Below are 13,938 nucleotides of genomic sequence, written 5' to 3' on the forward strand. Positions count from 1 at the left end.
TAAGGATGTTTTTCCTAGTAACTCCCAAAATCTATGTTTCGGAGTTATTTATATGTGTAAAATGAAAAAGGAAGTCACCACTTTCAAATCTTATGGATTCCAACTCTAAAGAAACCTCTATATATGGAATTTTCAATAGGTGAAATTTCATCAATTTTGATGCGCAGAAGTTATATGATCGAGCTCTTGTGAATAAGAGATTAATCAAGGAACAAGGATTTGTGAATTGAGGATTTAACACACTAAGTACTCATGCGGAGGAGATTATTGTGCAGAGACACTGGGAAGTGTTATACTATACCAATGTTGCAATAATCATTCCTGTGGTAAAAGAGTTTTATGCTAATCTTCATGCAATTAACCAAGGAGTTGTCTCTGTTCAGGGCAGGTGGGTACCATTTACTCCTTCAAGAATAAACGACTTGTTTATGATTGAAAGCATCCCGATTTGTCATTATGCCAATTTTGTCCCTATAAGAGATAACATGAATGAACTCAATCAATTCCTTACTGATGAAGATGAAAATTGGAATACAAGAGATAATTGATGTATAAGTTTTTTATTTCATCATTGATAAATCCTGCTTTGAAGACATGACATTTCTTTATTTCATCAAAACTTCTTCCTACCACAAAAATCAGTAAAGTGACCAATGAAAGTGTCATCTTAAATTATTGTATTCAAACTGGAAGACCTATTGATGTGGTTTTTGTTTTGGGTTTGATTATAAACGAGTCAGCTTATGGGTTGGGACATTCATCTATCATATTCCTACTATGTAGCCAGTCACAAGTGCCTTATCAAAGTTGGGAAAAAGTGCTTCTCCCTTGGAAGCCTATGGACACAGAGATTTATTGCAACTGCATAGGAAATGGGGAGGAAAATAATATGAATATTCTTTTGGATCAATCATTGGATCAATCATCTCAAAAATCAATCATCTCAAAATACATCTCCTATTCAGCTCCGCTTTCCTTATAGTTTGTGATATGCCTAAAAAAGGTTCAATTTTTCATATGATTTCAATGCCTATATTTGGTGATTTTCAATGATATTACACTTTAAAGGAATGTATTTTGTATATTTTTGGTTTCAGGTACAGGAAATTGAGTTTTGGAGAAAAAGAAGCAAAAACGGTGCAATTTGGAGAAAAAATGAGAAAGAAATAAAATTATGTCCTGGCACATTTTGATATATCTTTCTATGTTTTATCTCTATTACACTTCTCACACATTTTTGAATGAAATTATACTCTAAATAAAGATTACTTTTATGCCTATTTTGTAGGTATATCTGTTAGGAACGCAACGCAACTGAAACAGGGCGAAACAGAGCCAAACGAAGCAAAATAGTGGAGTTGCACAGGGTGGGCACCGACGGTGCCAAAACAGGCACCATCGGAGCCATAGTGCAGAAAGTGAAGTGAAAATGGCACCGACGGTGCCCAAAATGGTGTCGACAGCGTCCGAGATGGTTTGGATGTGTTGCTTGGCAAATTTCTAGAAAATTCAATGTATTTGGATGCTTTTTTGAAGGTTGCTTGAGACATCTCTTGGGAAATTTATCCCTACACTATAATATAGTGCTTTTATATCAGAAAAAGTGCTGTGTGTGAGTGGAAAAATGTGGAGAATGTTTAAAGATCTTAGAATAGGAGTAGAAATATAGGTTTTTAACTTTTTCGAGAGATTGGTGAGGGGATTTTGAGAGAATCTATAAGGGAATCTTCTAGCATTGCATGGATCAGCGAGAGACTTTGTGGGTGATATTTTCATCTTTCATTCAAGGGGAAAAAGCTAAGTGTTGTGTTTTTCATTATCTTATGATTTTGTAAACACTTATCTAGTAGATTTGTTTTGATTTAATGAAGTCTTTTGTTGTGTTTTCTTCGTGCTTTGTGATGTGCTTCTCTTACTCTTTAATTTTTGGAAATAAATAGTGGCATAAGAAGATTATGCCATTATTTTTCTTTTACTTTTCTTTTGCAATGAGTAGGATTCATGTATAGGATATTGGGATGCATGCTAGAAGAAGTTTTAATTATAAATGTGATGGTTTTTAATTGCACTTCATTTACATTACAATAAGGGCCCGTTGTAGTGTTAAAATTTGTTGTAATTGCATTAAGACCCGAGAGAGTGTGTAATTCTCAACAAAGTGGAACCACTTTCAAATTTCATCGATGGTGAAGTTCATGGGGGTTGAGTGCAAATAAATAGGAAAATATACATATTGTTGGGTGTGGAATTGGAGATTTTAGGGTGCAAGACTAAAAGCCTCAATTTGGTCTTAGAGTTTAAGAACTAAAGCGAGCGTTAGCTTTCAGAGAAAGGGAAGTGGGAGATTTGGAGTGAGAGCCAGTATCCTCTCAGCCTATCCACAGATTTAGGGACTAAACCTGAGATTAGCCAATGATTTTTTATAATACTGAATCTAGGTAGAGAATTAAAATTGCTCCTATTTGGCACATACAATATTTAATATATCTCAATCCTTTACATTATCCAATTCACTACATAACAATAGTAGTTTTTAACATCTTAAAATTCTCCAAACCAATTCATCTAGAAAGGGTTATCTTTAGAATTAATATTTATATTTAAGAATAGTTACTATGCTTACATTTAACATTCACATTTAGAAGTAGTTGCTAGATAAAACACTATTTTAATCGACATTCCAAACTAAGGACTAATAGTAGTAGACTGGAATTTAACTAAGGACATCTTTCCTCGCTTCTTTGTGGGATTAATATTCGGGGCTAAATCAGAAAGTTCTATATTACTTGAAGCGATACGTGCACTTGCGTAGAACCCATAGTGTGTGAATTATTTGCTATATTTCATAAAATATTTCAATTTCATAATATTTCAATTTTGTATATTAGCTGCTAAATATAAATTGGGTCAAGTTTTTTATCATCTTTTGAAAGCTAAATGACTGTGTGATTACGGGTCAGTTCAAGTTTTTGGCACCGTCTCAGGGGAATTAAATTGATATAAAACACGCAGAAAAATAATACGCACTAGGGGCGCAAATAGGGGCGCATCATACACTCATTAGCACCTGGGCCTATTAAGAATTAGGAGGAATTAACTCAGAAATTCCTAGCTAATTATTTTTTGCCTTCAAGGATTACTAAACTTAGAAATGATTTTATCTCATTTTGTCAGTATGAAAGGGAATTAATATATGAAGCTTGGGAAAGATTTAAGGAACTCCTGAGAAAGTGTCCACACCATGTTCTGCCCGATTGATTAATCATTCAAACTTTTTATAATGGGTTAGTAGAATCCCCTAGGTTTACAATTGATGCTGCCATTAGAGGATCATTAATATCAAAATAATTTAATAAAGCATATGTGTTAATTGAAGAAATAGCTACAAATCAATTTTAATGGCCCTCTATAAGGGTAAATTCTAAAAATGTAGCCAGTGTTCATGATACAGATGCGATTGCAATTCTTGCATCTCAGGTTACTGCAATATTAATGAAGTTAGAACAATTTGTAATGAACCAGCCTCAATTTAACTCTAATCTACAGGATGAGGAGACAGAAATAATGTTATAAGAGGTTGTGGTTCAAATGACGAGTGAGTTGGAAAATCAAGGGACCGCAATAAGGAATATAAAAAACCAACTGGGGCAGATTATTAACTCAATTAATAATCTCAATTAATTAACTCAATTAATAATCATCCTCAATTTAACTCCAATCCATGGGATGAAAAGAAGGAATTAATGTTAGAAGAAGTTGTGATTCAAATGACGAGACAGTTGGAAAATCAAAAGGTTCCAAGAAGGAATATAGAAAACCAACTAGGGCAGATTATTAATACAATTAACAGTTACCCCCCGAGATTTTACCTGGTGACCCTAAGATAAATCCTAAGGAGATGAATGATGAGCAATTTAAAATTATTGAACTAATATTTAGAAGAGAATTCGAGGATATGTTTCAAAAGAACTTTGAGTTGAGAGATGAAGATAATAATATTGAAAGACTAATATAAAAAATTCCTACTAAATTAGAAAAACATATTTCCTCAACTAAGATAAATATAGAAAGACCACCTCTATCATTTACTCAATATCATCAAGGGAAAGAATTGAAAGACAAGAGTAACCTAGAAGAATTTGATCTAGAATCTGAATTATCTAGAGGTAATCCGATCCAAAATTTGGAGATCATGAAGTATCATATAAATTTCAAGGAAGATATTAATATGAAAATTGAGAAAATTACTAGAAGAATATTGAATCTAGAAAGCAATATGAGGAACACAATATGTGGAACAATGATATGAATCAATGTAAAAAGGAAGAGCTGAAAGAAAAATTTTTATTTGAGGACTTTGTAGGAATCCCTGGATCTAGAAAAGATTGGGTGATTGATCAAGGATTACTTAAATGGAATTTTGATCAAAGTGGAATCATTTATCAGGCTGAAAACATTAAACAAAGTGCTTTATGGGAGGCAACCCATAGTTATCAGTGTGGTTTGATTTAGTGTGCTTAAGAGTTATGATTGTTAGTGTTGTATTGTGTTTGCTTTAGTGTGCATTGATTAGTTTGATTGATGTTTGGTAGATGTTTGGATTGTTAGTTGTTTGATTTGTTTTTTGTGTGTCATGAGGGAAGTGATTTCTTAGCTTCTTATTATGGTTCGACTTGTATGTTCTCTTGTAGTAGTTGGATTGACGAGTCCACTACAACTTGGGTCTCACCTAGACTAGACTTGAGTTTTACAATGAGTTTTACAAGAGACATTATGAATTATGAATTTATCAGGGGCAATGACATCTCAATTTTGTTACTTCCTTTCTTTGAACTTGTTTTCATTTGGCAGGAGTAGCTAACCTATTTAATGAGTAACATGTGGATGAATTTACATTATACTTATAACTGATTGAGGTGCTTAATTATTAGGATATGGTGATGCCTGGTGTTGGTGCTTGCGACCCAATGTATCAGGGATAATCTTATCTTTGGGATTAAAATCTATAAAATCATTTATAAGTACCCAATATATTTGTGTAGTGATTCTGTTAAAAATCTGAAGTAATTTAGTGAGATGCAATAAGTTAAAGGAAGCATTAACCTCATTCATCATGTGTGTTTGTGTTTGTGTTACAATAATATATAAGACTTGAAGAACATTTTTATATTACTATGTTGATACTTGTTATGCTAGTTAGACTTTTGTTTAGTTAATTTCATTCTGACATATTTATTTTAGATTTACTTTCTACTACATGTTTTTTATCCTGATAAATAATTATAGATGTTTCTGACAGACATTTGTGGTAGATAAAATTTTTGAACTGTTTTTCTTCCTACTTATATATTTTGTATGAAATGCTATACATTTTTAAAAAATCAAGTTTAGGGGTAGGAAGAAAAATAAAATTTTAAATTGTGTGTACTTCTTTTTAGTTTAATTTATTGCATGCATGTTTTAGACTAGATTTACTTTCTCATGCAGTCATTCTATCTTGATTATGATTGATTATGAATGTATATAAGTATATGAATTTGATAGGACGTTATAGTTGTTAATAGACTCAACTTTTACTTTTTCTTCTTGCTACATTTTACGGAATTGATTGCAAAAGATTTTAAAATTTTAAGTTTTGGGGGAAGAAATTTTTCTTTAAAAGAATGAAACTAAATTTTATTTTTCCTCAATTAGCTATATTTTGAAAAATTTATTTGATATTAGAGGCTAACTTTTGACAACTATATTTGTGTTTCTAAATATATAGTAGACTTAAGTAAAAATTTTCAATAATGAAAGTTGATTCTAAAGTTAAGATATTTTGTACGAAAGAATATGACTATGTTTTTTTCTATTTAAAATAAAGGAAACTTTATTTTTGAAGTATTAAGAATCTTAGAGTTTCATGTAAGAATAAAAGAATGAGGCTTTGTGAAAAATCTTAAAAGCTAATATGAATTTATAAAGTGAAGGAATGTGAAAAGTTTTTAACCTTAAGAAGAGGATAGTGAAGTTCAAAATTATTAAAGACTATCCAAATATAATAATTCTCACATGAAAAAGAAGAAAAAAAAAGAAAGAATTAAAAATGATCCTAGAAGAAAAAAAAAGAGAAAGAAAAAAAAAGAGAAAAAGAAAAGAAAAATAAAAGAAAAGTATGTGAGAAGAAAAAAAAAGAGAAAAATAAAAGAAAAATAAAAGAAAAGTATGTGAGGGGAAGCTTGAGGAGATAACTAATCAAAAATTGGTTTCACTTGAATCAACTTGAGGGAAAACCTAAATACATTATTGAACTTATATTTATAGATTAGCATCTTTTACTAATAGTGTTCTCATGAAGTTCCTATCATTTGAATATTCTAAGTGACTTGATATTACAACATACATTCATTCTTGAAATGAATAGAAAACTTGAACTCTTAAACTTGATGACTAGATAATCTTGTACCTATAGAGTTAATTTAATTACTTAATTTTTTTTTTTCTTAAGTTTTAAGTTGTGCTATTATATTTAGTAGACCAAATTATAGAAATTTAGAAGTTAAACTCTCTACCATTAGTCAAAACTTTTATGTAGTAAATGTGTTACTTGAGGACAAGTAACATTTAAGTTTGGGGGATTTTGATACGCCTAAAAAAGGTTCAATTTTTCATATGCTTTTAATGTCTATATTTGGTGATTTTTTATTATATTTCACTTTAAAGAAATGTATTTTGTATATTTTTTAGTTTCAGGTACACAAAATGGAGTTTTGGAGGTCCAATTTGGAGCAAAAACGAGCAAGAAAGAAAATTCTATCCTTGCACATTTCGATATGTTTTTCTATGTTTTATCTCTTTTACACTTCTCACACATTTTTGAATGAAATTACACTTTAAAGGAAGGTTATTTTTATGCTTATTTGTGTTTATGCTTATATTGTAGGTCCATCCATTAGGAACGCAATGTAACTGAAAAGAGGCGAAACGGAGCCAAACGAAGCAAAATGGTGGAGCTGCGCAGGGTGGGCACTGACGGCGCCAGAGTGTAGAGCAACGTGAAAATGGTGCTGACAACACCCAAAATGGAGTCGACAGCGCCCGAGACAGTTTGGACGCATTGCTGGGTGAATTTCTAGAAGATTCAATGTATTTAGACGTTTTTTGGAAGGTTGCTTGAGGCATCTCTTGGGAAATTCGTCCCTACATTATAATAGAGTGCTTTTATGTCAGAAAAAGTGGGGTGTGTGAGTGTAAAATTGTGGAGAATGTTTAGAGATCTTAGAATAGGAGTATAAATGTAGATTTCTACTTTTTGGAAAGATTGGTGAGGGAATTTTGAGAGAATCTATAAGGGAATGTTCTAGCATTGCATGGATCAGTGGGAGACTTTGTGGGAGAGATTTTCATCTTTCTTTCAAGGGAAAAAAACTAAGTATTATGTTTTTCATTATCTTATGATTTTGTAAACACTTATCTAGTGGATTTGCTTCAATTTAATGAAGTTTTTTGGTGTGTTTTCTTCGTGTTTTGTGATGTGTTTCTCTTACTTTTTCTTCTTTAAATAGTGGCATGAGAAGATTATGTCGTTGTTTTCCTTTTACTTTTCTTTTGCAATGAGTAGGATTCATTTTTAGGATATTGGGATGCATCCTAGAAGAATTTTTAATTATAAATGTGATGGTTTTTACTTGCACTTCATTTACATTACAATAAGGGCCCATTGTAGTGTTAAAATTCATTGTAATTACATTAAGACCCGAGAGGGCGGTGTAATTCTCAACAAAGTGGAACCACATTCAAAGTCCATGGATGGTGAAGTTCATGGGGTTTGAGTACAAATAAATAGGGAAATATATATATTGTTGGGCATAGAATTGGAGATTTTAGGGTGACAGACTAAAATCCTCAATTTAGTCTGAGAGTTTAAGAACTCAAGCGAGCATTAGCCTTCAGGGGAAGGGAAGTGAGAGCGCTAGAGTGAGAGCCAGTATCCTCCCAGCCTATCCACGAGTTTAGGGACTAAACCTGAGATTAGCCAATGATTTTCTGTAACATTAAATCTGGGTAGAGAATTAAAATTGCTTTTATTTGACACATACAATATTTAATGTATCTCATTCCTTACATTATCCAATTCACTACATAACAATAGTAGTTTTTAACATCTTAAAATTCTACAAACCAATTCATCCAGAAAGGGTTATCTTTAGAATTAATATTTATATTTAGGAATAGTTATTATCCTTCATTTAACATTCGCATTTAGGAGTAGTTGCTTGATAAAACACCATTTTAATCGACATTCCAAACTAAGGACTAATAGTAGTATACTAAAATTTAACTAAGGATATCTTTCCTTGCTTCCTCATGGGATCGATATTCGGGGCTTAATCAGAAAGTTCTATATTACTTGAAGCGATACGTGCACTTGCGTAGAACCCATAGTGTGTGAGCTATTTTCTATATTTTATAACATTTCAATTTGCGTATTAGCCGCTAAATATAAATTAGGTCAAGTTTTGGTCGTCATTTGAAAGCTAAATTACTGCGTAATTACGAGTCGGGTCAAGTTTTTGGCACCGTCTCAGGGGAATTGAATTGACATAAACATGTAGAAAGACAACACACACTAGGAGCGTGTCAGTTTGCATGATATTTTGAAAAGGATCAAGAAGTTGAAGAAAAAGGTATAAAATATTATGAATTCAATTGGAAACATTTCTGATATATTTGATAATTTGAATTGGAAGATGAAGGAACAATTCAAACTTATCGGGCACATTGAAGAAGGTATGGTGCATATGTTTAAGAAAAATGTTTAGGTTCAAGAAGATTGGACAGAAAAATTTCCTCATCGGTCTTTTTATCACTTATACGTTCACTATCAACCCATGGAAAATATTTAAGAAGATGAAATTGAAGAATTTGTTTGAACCTTCTAAAGTACGAAATTCGTAATTATGATTGCATTTGTACGTTATATGTTTGTGTTGGATTTCGTTTATTTTCATCGTTGAACTATATATGTGTCTTATGTTAAGTGTTTGATATTTAGTCTTCAGCGTTAGTTTGTATGGTCTGATTTTGACGCTGAATTAGATGTGGTTTGAAAAATGTTGGTTTGTAATCGTGTGAATTTTATATATAAATGTGAGTTTTATCTTGTTTGTGAAAATATGTTGTTAGAAGATTGTTTAATTAAGAATATAAGTGCTAATTTAAGTTAATTAGAGGTTGGCATGGTTTGGTATACAACATATTTCAAAAGAAAATTGAAATCTAAAATTTTTGGTGTTGGCGCCAGTTTCACGAAAACACCCAGATTTCCTTAAAACCGCTAAAAACCAATGTAATTCCCCATTTTTACTGCTTGGGTCATCTCCTACCTCAAGACTAAGGCTGAAACTCAACCTAGGGCTTGCCATTACTTGGATTTGAGGAGATTTGAAGGCTGAAATGTCTTGGATTTTATCTTCTCTTGGTAAGAGCTTCATTTTAACTTAGAATTTTTTTATTTTCACCTCCGAAAATTTGAGTTTTTTTAAGTAGTTTAAAGAGAACCCATGGTGAAAAGTTTATTACTAAGTATTCCCATTTTTGGAGTTTGATTTATAATTTTGTGAATTTATTTAGAAATTGCTATGGCTCCAAGAGTGAAAAGATGAAAGCCTTTGGGAGGTTTTAATGCGAGACGATTTATTAATTTGAAGGCTCGGTATAATTATAATACTCAGATGGGCAGAAGAAAATTGATTCAGGAGCATGCATTCTCAAACTCGGGAGGAGAGATTGAAAGGTTGATAATTGCTTGGAACTGAGAGACCTTTTGCTACTTCACTGCACTAGCAATTGATCCTATTATTCGAGAACTTTATGTCAATCTTCTGGTGACATCTGATGAGCATGTTTATGTTAGAGGTAAAAACGTTAAATTTACTAGAAAAAAGATCAATGCATTATACTAGTTGCAAAACGAATTTCATTGTGAGTATTCTGCATTTGTGATTTATGATTCATCACTTGATGAAGTAATTTCCTATCTTATTGATGGAAGGGAAGAATAGAAAAATAAGAATAATCACAAGGTCAATTTTTCCACTTCCATGTTAATATAAAGCATGACATTACTTTATTTTTGCAAAATTACTTCCATCTAATCACCTTAGTGAAGTAACCAAAGAGAGAGCTATATTAAATTTTTGCATACAACAAATGAAGGTTGTTGATATTGTTCTCATTCTACATAATGCTCAGAGTATTGCTATAAGTGGGATCACTAGTGGTTTAGGTTATTTTGCCATGATTTTCACTTTATTTAAACAATCATGGGTAGAATTTGATAAGGAGGAAGAAATATTATAACCACATAAACCCATTGGAAAACCCACAATTCATAAATTTGAATCATTTGCTAGATCTAGAAGTGGAAGTAGCTAGATCTAGAAGTGGTTTGCTAGATCTAGAAGTGGAAGTAGTGATAGACTTTTTACATCAGCAGTAGGACCAACTACTTCCAGTACTTTTTCACTTGAAAATATTATGGAACAGTTAATGATTCAACAATCATATATTCTAGCAATGTAGAACAAAATAGGTGATTTGAATCAAGAAATGCTCACAATGATGATTATCAGAAGAGAAGAGTACAACATGATGTTGTGTATCAAGAGGCTATGATTAGATATTTTAGCGGTGATCATATTGTAGAATTTCCTACATGCCCCAGCTTTACGCCTTATGTGCAAAATAACTTTGAAGAGGAAGAAGAAGAAGAGGAAGAAGAAGAGGAGAAAGAAGATGAATGATGGTTTATTAATTTTTATCTGTTTTCATTCGTTGTTGTTTTTTTTATTTGTTTTTGTTGTTTTTCACTTTGTTTTGTTGGTATGATTTGGACAATTTAGGTGCTTTGTTTGTGGTATTATTAAACTTGTTGTGTGTATAGATGTAAATTGTGGATTTTTATTTCAGCATTGTTTGTTTCTTTAGTTTACTGCTTATGTTGTTAATTTACCTTTTCTTAGCAAATCCTGTGATATATTATATTTCATTTGATGATTTAAAGCTTGTACTGTTTAAGTTAGTACTTGCAATGTGTCAGAGCCAAGTTTCATATTTAGAACCCTCCAAAGGTTAATTTTATCTTTATGCATTTACTATTTTCTTTCACCCTACAATTTTTTTTGTACTGAATGCTTTACTTATTATTAAAAAATCTAAGTTTTGGGAAAAGAAAAATTTCTTTAAAAGAAGTAAACTAAATTTTATTTTCCCTCAATCAACTATATTTTTAAAATGAATTTAACATGACCTTGGGTATTAGAGTCTAACTTTAGATAACTATATTTTTGTTTTTAAATAGTTTTTAATTGTTTTTAAATATTATAGTAAACTTAAGCAAAAATCTTTAATAATGAAGGTCAATTCTAGAGTTAAGATATTTAGTATGAAAAGATAAGACTACGTTTTTTCTATTTAAAGTAAAGGAAAATATATTTTTAAAGTATTAAGAATCTTAGAGTTTCAAAATATGAAGAAAAGAATGAGACTTTATGAAAATCTTCAAAACTAATATGAATTTATAAAGTGAAGGAAAGTAAGAAGTATTAACTTCAAGAAGGGGATAGTGAAGTTTAAAATTATTAAAGGTTATCCAGATATAGTAATTCTCACATGAAAAAGAAAAGAAAAAAAATAAAAGAAAAAGGAAATATGTGATGAGTAGCTTGAAGAGAAGCCTAATCAAAAATTGGCTTCACTTAAATCAATTTGAAGAAAAAGGCTTTAATACATCTAAACTTGTATTTGAGTATTAACATCCTTACTAATAAAGTTTTCATGTATTCTTTTTTGTATGAACATTATAAGTATCTTTGATATGAAAAATTACAATTCTTCTTGAAATGAATAAAGATTCATAATTCTTAGACTTGATTACTAGGTGTTCTTATACTTTTAGTTTTAACCCAAGTTATTAATAGTTTTTCTTAAGTTATAATATTATAATTATTAAACCAAATTATAGAAGTTTATAAGTATAGAAGTGATAAGTTAATCTCTATCCTAAAGTCATTGTTTTTTATGTAGTAAAAGAGTCACTTGAGACAAGTAACATTTATGTTTGGGGGATTTTAATCCTCCAAAATAATTTGATACACCAAAAAATGTGCAATTTTATGACTCCATTTTATGCATAAATTTGATGATATTGCACTTTAAAGAAGAGTATTTTCATGTTTTGTTGCAGTTATATTAATTTTAGGAATTTGTAGCAAAAAGGAGAAAAAAAGGAAGAAATTTGCGATCAAAATGCAGTTTTTTAGTATCCTGGCACTAGAGGCACCATAACTGGCGCCAAAATCCAGAGAACAACGTAAAACTCCAATAAACTAGCGCTAGAGGCGCCAAAGACTAATTAAGATGGATAGTGGTGGTTATTGACTTTTTTAAGAGGTTCTAGAAGGCCCTAAGTAATTCAAACTCTCCATGGAGTGGTTCAATGCATCTAGACACTTTGGAAAGGCTCTTGAATGAAGAGATATGTCTCTTGGATGAAGGGATTTGTCTCTTGATGTGAAAAGGCATGCCTCTTGAGAAATTGGAGGGAATTTTGAATTGTTTGAAGAGAAGGCTGGCGCCACAATTAAAAAGAGGAGTCGTGTGGTTTTGAGAGGGTGTTGAGGAGAGTGTGGCGTGTAAAGTAAGAAGTTTTGGAGAGAATTTTCTTCTAGAGTTGTAAGAGGAGAGGGAATGTTAGAGATTTCTTCTCATTACATATCTAAGAGAGAATTGAGTGTGATTATAAAGAGAGAGGGTGCTTAAAGGGAACTTCAATGGATTTTCTTGAGAAGGAGTGTGAGATAAGTTTTGTTCTTACCTATTTTTTGTAAACTTGTATTTATATATAAAATCCATGTTTTTTCGTATCTTTCTCATTAATTCTAAGTAGACTTTTTTATTCTTCTTCCTACAATGAGATATTGATTTGTAAAGAATTAATTTTGTTATGTAAGGTTTTAAATGTCAATAAATTGTGATGATTCAAACTCTAATCTTCATTTACTTTTCGATCTGGCCAATTGAAATATTAAAATTTGTTGAGAAAAATAAGATCCGAAAGGGTTATGCTTTCTACAACATGGTAAGAGTCACAATCAATTTCATGAGTGAGAATGTAGTCCATGGGGTTGAGTACAAATAAATAGGGAAATAGATTTTGATGGGCACAGAATTGGAGATTTTAGGGTGACAGACTAAAATCCCCAATTTGGTCATGTTACTTGGAAACTAAAACAAGATTGTTATCCCTCAAGGGAGGGAGAAATGAGAGCTCTGAAGTGGCAGCCAATATCCACTCAACCTAACCACAGACTTAGGGACCCAACTCTTGATTAATCAATGTTCGTTATGCACTCTCAGAGGGTAAATAATATGATTTCTCCTATTTGATATAATATATTTTTTTATGTATTTTAAATAATTTTAATTACTTCACAATCCATAAACTCATTGTAAAGGGGAATGATGCATTCTTAAATTTGAACTCTTTATTACAAAACTTTATTTAATCTTAGTAAATTTAATTTTGAAGTTTAGAATATAGCTTAGTTGACTTAGTTCTTTTAGCTGCATTTCCTTTAGCATACATTAAATTTACTTTAGATTTGTTTTTTTACTCAAGTTTTTATAGTTTGAATATTGTGCTTTACCTTATAACCATAAGAATTTCTAACTCTCTGTGGGATCGATACTTATGACTCCATTAGAGCCATTTTTTACTTGAGCAATATGTATACTTGCGTAATTATTAAGGTTTGACAATTTAAAGATTTTAAAATATAAACATATTTATACTGAAGTGATTTTTATTATGAATGATCTGTATATTTACTAATTGTGACGTCGTGGGTATGTTGTAGTGTTGAAAGATATTTACAACGCATACACAAAAACCGG

This window comes from Phalaenopsis equestris, unplaced genomic scaffold, assembly GCF_001263595.1.
Source record: "Phalaenopsis equestris unplaced genomic scaffold, ASM126359v1 Scaffold000992, whole genome shotgun sequence".
Classification (NCBI taxonomy): Eukaryota; Viridiplantae; Streptophyta; class Magnoliopsida; order Asparagales; family Orchidaceae; genus Phalaenopsis; species Phalaenopsis equestris.